At 44.3% G+C, this 11203-nt stretch overlaps 1 protein-coding gene and 1 long non-coding RNA gene across 4 annotated transcripts in view; one reads left to right on the forward strand and one right to left on the reverse strand.

The window, feature by feature from the left end:
• The window catches only part of Rbm6 (RNA binding motif protein 6), a 98774-nt gene extending 96149 nt beyond the window's left edge, over positions 1 to 2625 (reverse strand). Inside the window, exon 1 of one of the 3 annotated variants that reach the window (XM_028756827.1) lies at positions 2461 to 2625. The gene's annotated coding sequence lies outside the window, so the exon portion shown is untranslated. Of the gene's footprint in view, positions 1 to 2012; positions 2181 to 2460 lie in introns of those variants that run through there. The other 2 variants (XM_028756829.1, XM_028756828.1) reach the window with 2 other exon arrangements.
• Positions 2626 to 2644: 19 nt separating this feature from the next.
• LOC114611978 lies at positions 2645 to 10505 on the forward strand. The gene is made up of 3 exons (XR_003709918.1): positions 2645 to 2730; positions 7567 to 7710; positions 9648 to 10505. It is a non-coding gene; the product is annotated as an uncharacterized LOC114611978 (long non-coding RNA).
• Positions 10506 to 11203: the final 698 nt, after the last annotated feature.

An 11203-nucleotide genomic window follows, 5' to 3' on the forward strand; every position in this document is an offset into this window, starting at 1 on the left:
GTGGGAGCTGGTGAAATGGCTGAGTAGGTACCAACTGCCAGACTTAACAATCTGAGTTTGAGTCTCACAACCCCCATGGTAGGATAAGAGAACCAACTCCCACAACTTGTCCTGACCTTAGAGACTGAGACAGAACTATAAGTTTATACTAGCTTGAGCTACATACACAAAATTATTATTTCAAAGGAAAATGAAAAAGTAATAGCCGTGGCTAATATTTAGTGAACACTCTGTGTATACCAGACACGATCCTAAGAGCATTACACATATTACATAATAAATCTAGGCTGGGGACATAGCTTCGTGGGAGATCGATTACCTAAAATTCACATAGCTATGGGTTCTTTTTCTAATGTCACAAGTTTGAAATGGTGACCCATTGGGGAAAAAAAGTCCAATACCTCAATAAATAAATAATATAACTCACCAAAACATTCCTGCATGAGACACCGACAGGGTGTTCGTGAAGGGTACATGGATTCAATATCTGATTTCTGAAACTCTACAGTTATCAACTCTACTATATTGAGTTACACACCATGACAGAATTGTTATAAAACACACTCAGACCAGGCTTGTAGGCATGCACCTTTAAAGTCAATACTCTAGAGGTATAGGCAGGCAGATCTCTAAGTTGTGACCAACCTGGTCCTCATAGCCAGCTCCAGGCCCGCCAGGGATGAACAGTGAAACCCTGTCTCAAATAAATAAATTAAGTAAAACTTTTCAATAGTTTTATTATCTATATAACTCTGATCCTGAACCAGGTCATTGACATCTATGCATGGTGGCTCTTGTTTCAAGAGTACAGTTAAGAGCTGAGTATATAGTTTAGTGGCAAAGGACTTTAGCCTAGAGCATATTTAATAACCTTCCCTTAGCTAGGAATGACAACAGCCAATTGTAGTGCTTAGAAAGTACAGGTGGAAAGATTAGGAGTTTAATGCAAGTTTAATTCAAATTCAGCCTGGCTATGAGAGACCATGTATTAAAGGGGTGGTGGGAGGGGGAACGACGACAATAATTCTCCCATCAAAAATTCTTCCTTAATGTTAAGAGCTACAAAAACCTAGAATCCTAAAGATAAAGATAAGCTCAAGCCCAGTAAGAACACTGCGTAAGGAGGCTGGTATCTGAGTGGTAGAGAACTTGCCTAGCATAGATAAAGAAAGCCCTGGATTCAATAAACAGCAAGGGTGTTACACCAGCTGAGAACCGAGTCCTACCTATCCTACCTTACAGACTACATACATTATATATAATCCTATAGCTTTTATAGATAAGCATTTATATAAGTGTACTAGTTAAGGAGTTAAAATTCAGAGTCAAAATTTTTAAGTGTCTCATTGCATCTTAGGACGGCTTCAAACCAAACATCCTCCTGCCTCATCCTCCTAAATTCCAGAATTAAATTCCACTAGGCCTGGCATTAGACTCAACTAGTATGTTTCCTCAAGATGGTAATATAATGCTAGTTACTTTCCACATTGTCATTAGCTATTGACACTTTTCCCTTTGGTCCTCACAAGCTTGGTAACTGTGGCTTATTTAATCAACAGGAAGTTGGAAACTAACAATGCTAAGAAGGCACAATCCAGAGTTCAGAAAATGACCTGGGTGATCAAGTGGATAAAAACAAACAAAACCAAACCAAAAACAAAACCTACTAAACTCCTTCACTTATATCCAATTAGTCTGAACTTAATAAGCTAGCCTAGTGTGGGGGGAAAAAAGACGAAATATCCAAACTACCCCCAGTGTGTGTGCTCTACAAATCAACCCTTTTGTTTTTATTAAGAAACGCAACCCCACACTTGAATTCATTAGCTCAACGTCAATTATAAAGTTAAAAGAAAAGCACATTATTTACAACGCCAAAAGGAATCTAAAGCACGAATATGTGGAAACATCACTCTCCTCCTACATTCGCCCAACGGGTACAGAACCCACCAGTCACCCTTGCCCGCCTCCCGGTTCCACGGGCCCGTGGGCCAGGTTCTGAGCTCTCGCACCTTCTTGTCTGGGCGTCTGGGTGGGCGGCCAAGGTTACTCGCAGGGCACAAGAACTCCGTATCTAGTGATGTCTCAGAACAAGATCGCAAACAGAAGGAGAAAGAAAAAGAAATCCCTCCTGCAGGTCCACAGAACTGAGCACCGGAACCGCTACCACGCGCAGGTTCCTCGCCCCACAGCTGGCCGCTCTGCGGTGGGACCGGTAATTCTACGGCCGTCTCGGGCCCCGCCCCGGGCCCGCGACCGTTCCGGGGCGTTCCTGCCACGAGCGGCGCCTCCCTCAACACACTACCGCTACGCTGTCTTCGCGAGCGAGGCCGCAGCCGCCCCGTGTCTTCGAAGTCACGGCTCCTAGGCCGCGCGGGCCCACGATTACCAGAGCCGCCCGGACCGCTGACCCCGTCCCAGCAGCTCGGACACGCCCTCTCTCCTATCTTGGGCCCTTACCAAAGCAGCGTAGGCCCCGCGGCCCGCTCCTCCTCCTCAGTGGCCGCCACGGACCCAGCGTCCCGGAGACCGGAACTTCCTCCCGGTGAGCTCCGGCTTCCACAAAGGCGTCGCGCCACCGCCTTCAGCGCTGGGCCCGCCGGGAGATGAAGTACGGCCGCAAATCCCGCGGCCTCCTCTCCCGCCGTGCCCTGCGCGCAGCGGCTTTGACAGCTGGTGGAGCCGCTGCCCAATGGAAAGGCACGCTGCTAACCACTGCCCAATGAGAAGGTACGCTTCTCCGCAGGGAGTTATGGGAGTTATGGTTGTCCTCGGTGGTGTTTTTGCTTCTCTGGTGTTTTCCTCGCAAGTGTGCAAGGTGTCCAGGTGGCTTTGACATCCTAGATTTACCTGTCAGGTGCTGGGGGACGGTCCTGGCCTTGCCCCTTTGGAAAGAGATTGTCAGTTCGTGTGCAGAAAATGGGAGAGGATCTTTTTCGTCTTATCCCGTTAAGGCAAAGGGCTGCTGGCTTTTCGGCTACAGAAGACCCCTTCTACCTAAGTCCAGAGAATAAACGCAAAAGTAGCGCTTCAATTAAAGAAGTATTATGACCCAAAGACTCGTGCTTTGTACCTTCCGATAGAATTCTGGTCAAAAATTCCAGGCAGAAGTAGCTCAACCCATAAAAGAAACTAAAACTTGTTTCCACAGGGCCTTGCTAGCTCTGGGCAATAAATGTAGACACGCGTGACTCGCCCCAAAAACTACACATCTACACATCGTAATTCTAACAGAAAACAAGCAAAGTAACTATTGATTTGCAACCTCTTCCAGAATCTTCCAGCTAATGATCTTAAAACACCTGACTCCGAGTTCTGAGGTAGATTGTCTACAGTGTGAGAGACTTACTGGTCCTAGCCACCTGGTGTCATGTGTATATGCCCTGGCGATATGACCTGATATTGTAGCCTAAATTCAATTCTTTGTTGTTGTTGTTGTTGTTGTTTGTAGCCTAAATTCAATTCTTTGTTGTTGTCGTTGTTGTTTGTTTGTTTGTTTGTTTGTTTCGAGACAGGGTTTCTCTGTGTAGCCCTGGCTGTCCTGGAACTCACTCTGTAGACCAGGCTAGCCTCGAACTCAGAAATCCACCTGCCTCTGCCTCCCAAGTGCTTGGATTAACTTGGATTTCTCTAGGTGTCAAAGAAAGACACCTAGAGAAAGAGCTCGTCAAGAACACTGGCTGCTCTCCAGATGTTCAATTCCCAAAACCCATATGGTGGTTCACAATCTTTGGTTCCTTCAGTTCAAGGGGATTCAGTGTCATTTTCTGGCCTCTGAGGGGACTGTACATATGTGATAAATAAAAGATCAATAAATGCTGCTGCCATAAATGCCCACTGGAAAAAGCTGGGTGTGGAGCCTGGAAGTAATGATGCAAGACTTTAATCCCACCACTCAAGAGTCAGAAACAGATGGATCTCTGAGTTCAAGAACAGCCTGGTCTACAGAGTGAGTTCTAGTACCATCTGGGCTACACAGAGAAATCTCTAGGTGATGCTTTGCATATGCTCAACCCAGGGAGTGGCACTATTAGAAGTATCACCTTGTTGGAGTATGTGTGTCACTGTTGGTGTGGGCTGTAAGACCCTCACCCTTGCTGCCTGGAAGTCAATATTCTGCAGCAGCTTTCAGATAAAGATGTAGAACTCTCAGCTCCTCCTCCATCATGCCTGCCTGGATGCTGCCATGTTCCTGCCTTGATGATAATGGACTGAACCTGTAAGCCAGCCCCAATTAAATGTTGTAATTTATAAGACTTGCCTTGGTAATGGTGTCTGTTCACAGCAGTAAAACCCTAAGACACCCTCTCTGAAATAAATAAATAGATGGATAAATAAATACATAATATATAAAATACGTAAATACGTACATATACACTCTCAGGCTGGACATGGTGTTTGAGACCAGCTTGGTCTACATAACAAGTTCCAGGACAACCAAGATTACATAGAGAAATCTTGTGTCACACACACACACAAAAAAAAACAAGGTCTCTAATAACTCAGGCTGACTTCCAGTCACTATGTACCCAAAGCTAGCCCTGATTATCTAACCCTCCCTACCTCCCAAATACTGGGATTCCTGCCATGCACAACCATGCTTGCTTGGTAGGTTGTGTATAAACATGAATGTGGAAGCCAGAGATCAACTTTCAAGTGTCTTACTTGGCTGTTCTTCACTACTTTTTATTATTATTTTATTTAATGGGTATATAATATAATAAATGGGTAACTGGGCAGTAATCCCAGTATTCATGAATGGGTGAATGGGTAATTTGCCTGACCGTATGTCTGTGCCTGGTACCTGTAGAGGCCAGAAGAGGGTATTGATCCTTTGGAACTGGAGTTATAGACATTTTTAGCCATCATGTCAGGGCTGTGAATAGAATCTACTTCTAGAATGCTCAGTGCTCTTAACCACAAAGTCATCTTCCCAGGCCCTTCACTTTATTTTCTGAGGCAGAGTCTCTTACTAAACCTGGAGTTCAGCAATTAAACTAGACTGGCTGGCTAGCAAGCTCCAGGAACTTCTTGTTTCTAACCCACTCCAGCACTGGGATTACAGATATGAGCCAAACTCAGGTCTTCACATTTACTTGGCAAGTACTTAATCAACTTAGCTATCTCCCCCAGCTTTGTTCCTTTGCACTTGTTTGCTTAAAAAAAAAGGTTAAGCCGAGCAGCAGTGGTTGTGCACGACTTTAATCCCAGCACTTGGGAGGCAGAGGCAGGTGGATTTCTGGGTTTGAGGCCAGCCTGGTCTACAGAGTGAGTTCCAGGACAGCCAGGGCTATAAAGAGAAATCCTGTCTCGAAAAACCAAAAAAAGGGGCTGGAGAGATGGCTCAGTGGTTAAGAGCACTGACTGCACTTCCAGAGGTCCTGAGTTCAAATCCCAGCAACCACATGGTGGCTCACAACCATCTGTAATGAGATCTGATGCCCTCTTCTGGTGTGTCTGAAGACAGCTACAGTGTATTCATATATATATATACATATATATATATATATATATGGTTAAAAACAGTGATTGAACCAAGCAAAGGAACCAAGTTGGGTTCCCAACACACACATAGTGGCTCATAACAATGCATTTCCAGTTCCAGGAGATCTGATGCCACCTCCACAGGCAATAGGCATTCATATGGTACAGACATGTATTCACGATACATGGACAAAACACCCATTCACAGCATTAAATGATATCCTTTTAAAAGGTCTTGCTATATAGCCTGATCTGTCCTGAAACCAGAGATAACTCTACTGCTACAGACTCTACAGTGCTAGGATTATAAGTACACCCTACTTAACTCAAAGAGAGGTTTGAGGGTTTTGTTATCATTTTTGTTATTTTAGGTTTTGTTGTTTTGTTTTATTTTCTGAGATAGGGTTTCACTCTGTAGCTTTGGCTTTCCTAGAACTCATTAGGTAGTCCAGGCTGGCCTTGAACTCACAGAGATCTGCCTGTCTCTACCTCTCTCTCTCTCTCTCTCTCTTTTTTTTTTTTTTTTTTGGTTTTTCGAGACAGGGTTTCTCTGTGTAGTTCTGGCTGTCCTGGAACTCACTCTGTAGACCAGGCTGGCCTCAAACTCAGAAATCCGCCTGCCTCTGCCTCCCAGCTGCTGGGATTTAAGGCGTGCGCCACCACCGCCCGGCGCCTCTACCTCTCTAAATGCTAGGAGTAAAGGTGTTCTAAGGGCTAAAGTTATGTTTTAAGTTTAAATTACTATGCTTAAGAAATCTATAAAATGGGATAGAGAGATGGCTCCATGGTTAAGAGAACTGAATGTTCTTCCAAAGGTCCTGAGTTCAATTCCTAACAACCATATAGTTGCTCACAATCATCTGTAATGGGATCTGATGCCCTCTTCTGGTGTTTCTGGAGAGAGCAATGGTGTACTCACATACATTAAATAAATAAATAAATAAATAAATAAATAAATAAATAAATCTAAAAACAAAAAAGATTTATAAAACAAAAATGCCTCTAACCTGTAAGTCCCACTTGTCCAAGGATATCCTGTAAGCCCTACTTTGCCCAAGGATAGATAACCTCCCGGAATGTTGTTCACATGAAATAATAAGCCACAGCTACATGTTTTCACTTCTGTAAACAAGGTTGGTTGCTCCAGCTGCACAGGATGTAGTTGATCACTGTAGGTGTGAGGTAAATAAGGAGGAAGATACATCAGGATGTATGCTTGCCCCCAATGGATAAAGGCAGAAAGTGCATAGCCTTGTGGGTTTTGCCTTTATAAGCAGCAGACTAATGTAATTCACTATGTAGACCAGGCTGGCCTTGAACTCACAGAGCTCTGCCTGCCTCTGTCTCTCTAAGTGCTAGGATTAAAGGTATTCTGTGGGACATTCTCTGAGAATCCCATGTGTAGTGGTTAATCCAACTTGAACTCCCTCCCAGAGGATGATTGTGCTTCTAGCCACCCACCAGAGTTGTCTGGATTTGACAATGAAAGACACACACACGCACACACACACACACAGAGAGACAGAGAGAGAAAAAAGAGAGGGAGGTCACATTAATTTTGATATGCCTTGACTAGCTCAATGGTTAGTCAATGGCTGGGCATATCGAAACCTCCAAATCACTTTCCCAGGTTCTTACATGTCAGTGGGCTCTTAATTCTCATCTCTCTGCTTCCCCATCATGGTGTGGTCTGTCCTATGCCCCTCTCATGGTGGAATCCCCCTTCTTCTATCCAATGTTTCTTGCCTGGGAATCCTAAACGTCCCACCACTTTCTCCCTGACCAGCCATCGGCCATTGTCTCTTTATTGATCAATCAAAAACCAATTGGAGACCGGGACCCTCAGCATCTGAACATGCAGATTCCCATGTGACTTGGGGAGCCAAATTAAGACAAAGTATTAGAACCAAACCCCAATACCCATATCCATTGTACTGGCCAGTATTTGATAAAGCTTGCTTCAAATTTGACTCTAAAAGTTCTGGTAGTGATCTTAGTCTCACCTGGTAGAATTAACATTTTCTGGAGGCCCCAGGGAGACCAGACCACCCACCTAAATTCTAACACTGGACTTTTACTCAGGGATGCTGGGGCGGAAAGGCCCATCTCAGGAGGTGCACACCGAGAGACATTGCAAGGCTCCACAGCGTGCTGTCAGGGTTGCCGACTGTCAGAGTAAACTGAAGTGCTGAGAGAAGCAGCCAGTATCCACAGAGGCCTCCTCTGGTAAGTTACATCTGGATCTCTGTGGGATCCTGATCTGGAGCATGGAGGGTTTTGACAAGACCCAAATAATCTCCTGTCCGGGGCAAAAAGCAAGATGTTCCCCATCTACCTGTTTCTGGTCATTTGGAATGTTTTTCTGTTTTGTGTGTGCAGATGAATCTGTTTTCTGGTGTGTTCATAAATTTTGTTGCAAATATGGGAGCTGAGAAGGCTATGGGTCAGGCTCAATTGAATGAATGAATGAATGATGGTGGTCACTGCATGTTTTCTTGATGACTGGTCTCCATTGAGTGTGTGATCTTTCTGTGTTTTGTGTTTGCTGGTTTTGATTCTTTTTCTCTCTACCACTGTCAGCTGCCAGCTGCTACTACTAACACTACCTGCCATGACTGCTTTAATGGCCACGGCTCAGAATTTATCTCTGAACTTTCTGGCCATTGGATTCAGTTTAGCAGGGATCCAAAAATCTTTTGTGTGTGGATACTTTTAAAGTTCTTTTACCAGGTATTGGTGATATACCTTTAAACCCAGCACTCATTAGCAGAGGCAGGTGGATCTCTGTGATTTCAAGGCCAGCTTGCCCTACAGAGTGAGTCCCAGGACAAGCAGGGCTACACAAAGAAACCCTATCTCAAAAAAACAAACAAACAAAATCAAAAACAAAAACTTAAAGTTGTTTATGATGTTCTACTTTATTGGAAAGCTGGCTGTAGAGTTGAGTTATGGCTCTCCCTTCTCTAGACCCAAGCATGGTTATTTAAAAGTTCCTCCTATATCCTTCGTCAGGCAGGCTACCTGACTCTGTAACAGGGAAAAGAAAGGAAAACAGAACATCCAAAAAGGACTATTGGTTTCATCTAACTGTCTGAAACTTTTGCTAAGATTTGTAAGACTATAATATAACTCTCTGTACCTTATGATTTGTAAGTTTATTGGGTGTGGTTAAATCAATAAAATCTGTAACAAAAAGTTAACTTATATAACCTTATAACATAGGTGGTTGCTAGTTAAAAATCTATACGTAGGAAATCTTAAGGAACCATGTGGTGTGATGCCATTTTGAGATATAAACAAAATGTGGCTTGCTGCATCTTAGCTGCTGTCCCACATCACAGCAAAATCATCCACACAGCTATCAGCTATCTTTGCTAAGGAGGGAGAGGGTGGATGTCATGTGACTTCACTGCCATCTCAATTAAAGGTGTCCACATGATATAAACCAACCAAGGAGGTAACAGCGGGACTCCAAGATATCTGTCTTAGGATAGATTCTTTTATAATAATTCCTGAAAACAAAGTCGTAAGAACAAGGTGTTGGACTTCGATACTAATGTTATAAGTCTACCATGGTCAGATAGCTTTCCTGACCTTGGCCCAAAATGGAGGACTCCCTTTTCTTTCCTTTTTTTTTTTTTTTTTTTTTGGTTTGGTTTGGTTTTTCGAGACAGGGTTTCTCTATGTAGCCCTAGCTGTCCTGGAACTCACTCTGTAGACCAGGCTAGCCTCGAACTCTCGGACTCAGAAATCTGCCTGCCTCTGCCTCCCAAGTGCTGGGATTAAAGGCGTGCACCACCACCGCCTGGCGAGGACTCCCTTTTTTTAATGAGGTTTCCTTTTCTCTGACTGATCTGGGGAGCCTGACCCCAATTTTCTACCAGAGGAATGTTACATAATCCTTGATAAAATTACAAGTTCAACTTCCTGGAATGCCTCTCCATGCTAATGAGGTATCCTCAGAACCTTAAGCCTGAGACAATGAAATTTCACCCTAAGAAGAACCCCTTTCCACTCTCCAAGGTGCACACACACACACATAAATGTATCCCTTGAGAAAAGTGTATGCACATAAGATGTTTCGTTGACTGTTGTCTAAGAAAGCTGTTTTCTAAAAGAGCTGTAACATTGAAATCTTCTGAGGAAACCTTCTCCCCCATCAGGTGTTCACTGCCAGACCAGAATCCTGCTCACCCACCCATTCCAGACTTTGATTCATTCTTTCCCGCCCAGCGTGCATGGGGCCCAGACACTCCAAGGGAAGAAGTGGATCACAGAACTTGGCTCCTGGACACCCCAAGGAGAGAAGCGAAAAACAGAACCACCCAAGATTTATGAAAGCTAGGATTTTACAACAAAGTTTGTTTAATAAGACACTAACCCTGCACCTCTATGTGTTTGTATACAAGAAAGCACCTCCTGCTGGCTCAAAGGGTTTTCCAGCACAAGGGTATCTTGGCAATCGAGAGTCAAGAAATATAACAAAATCACATCATACAACACATCTCACACAAGGGATTATTGGGGTGAAACACAGAATGGGGGCTGCTTCTGAGGAGAAAAGGAACAGAAAAAACAGCCAGCTGGGTGGAGAGGACAGACTTTATAGGATTTTTGGAGCATGCGCATTGAGTTAGTAGAGCATGCTGGATGAACTCGTGGAGAAGCACAGCACCGCTGGAAGTATTGCTTGGCTGTTAATTCTGAGTCATAGAAGTGGGAATTTCCAAGTCCCGAGTGTGGCGACAGGACAGGGACAGGGTGATTTTTACTGGCCTGTTACCCTACATTTCTCATGTTTTGATCCACTACTGATAACCAATTCCTCGGTCAGGAGATGGGACATTGTTTATTCTTAGACTATTTCTTGCTGTTTGGCAGCATCAAAGTCCTTGAGTCAAGCCTAATCATCACTGTCAGGGCATAATTAGGGGGCCGAAAGCCTCTAGTTCTGTAGCTAGGAGCTGATAATCCTATAAAAACAAGTGATTAAAAGTCTGGTTAGAAGCCGGGCGTTGGTGGCGCACGCCTTTAATCCCAGCACTTGGGAGGCAGAGGCAGGCGGATTTCTGAGTTCGAGGCCAGCCTGGTCTACAGAGTGAGTTCCAGGACAGCCAGGGCTACACAGAGAAACCCTGTCTCTAAAAAACAAAAAAAAAAAAAAAAAAAAAAAGTCTGGTTAGAAATCTTTGAATTTGTTGTTTAAAAAAAGTCTAAACAAACCCAAGTGTGGTGGTTCACGCCTTTAATTCCAGCACTTGGGAGGTAAAGGCAGGCAGGCGGATCTTTGTGAGTATTAGGCCAGCCTGGTCTATAAAGCGAGTCCAGGACAGCCAGGGCTATTACACAGAGAAACCCTGTCTCAAACAACAACAACAACAAAACAGCGTACTATGGAGAAATTTCCTGACCCTATTGGAATGGGCTGTTGGTTAGAAGTGGGAGTCTCTTAGACTTTAAACATCCATGTAAGCCGGGCGCTGGTGGCATATACCTTGAATCCCAGCACTTGGGAGGCAGAGGCAGGCGGATTTCTGAGTTCGAGGCCAGCCTGGTCTACCGAGTGAGTTCCAGGACAGCCAGGGCTACATAGAGAAACCCTGTCTCGAAAAACAAACAAACAAACAAACAAACAAAAATCCATGTAAGAGCTACCCCAGACACAGGTTGGTCGGAAGAGAGAAGCAAGGAGCAATGCCCAGTCCAGTCAAGTATGGTC

The sequence above is a fragment of the Grammomys surdaster genome, unplaced genomic scaffold (genome assembly GCF_004785775.1).
Source record: "Grammomys surdaster isolate TR1022 unplaced genomic scaffold, NIH_TR_1.0 126131, whole genome shotgun sequence".
Classification (NCBI taxonomy): Eukaryota; Metazoa; Chordata; class Mammalia; order Rodentia; family Muridae; genus Grammomys; species Grammomys surdaster.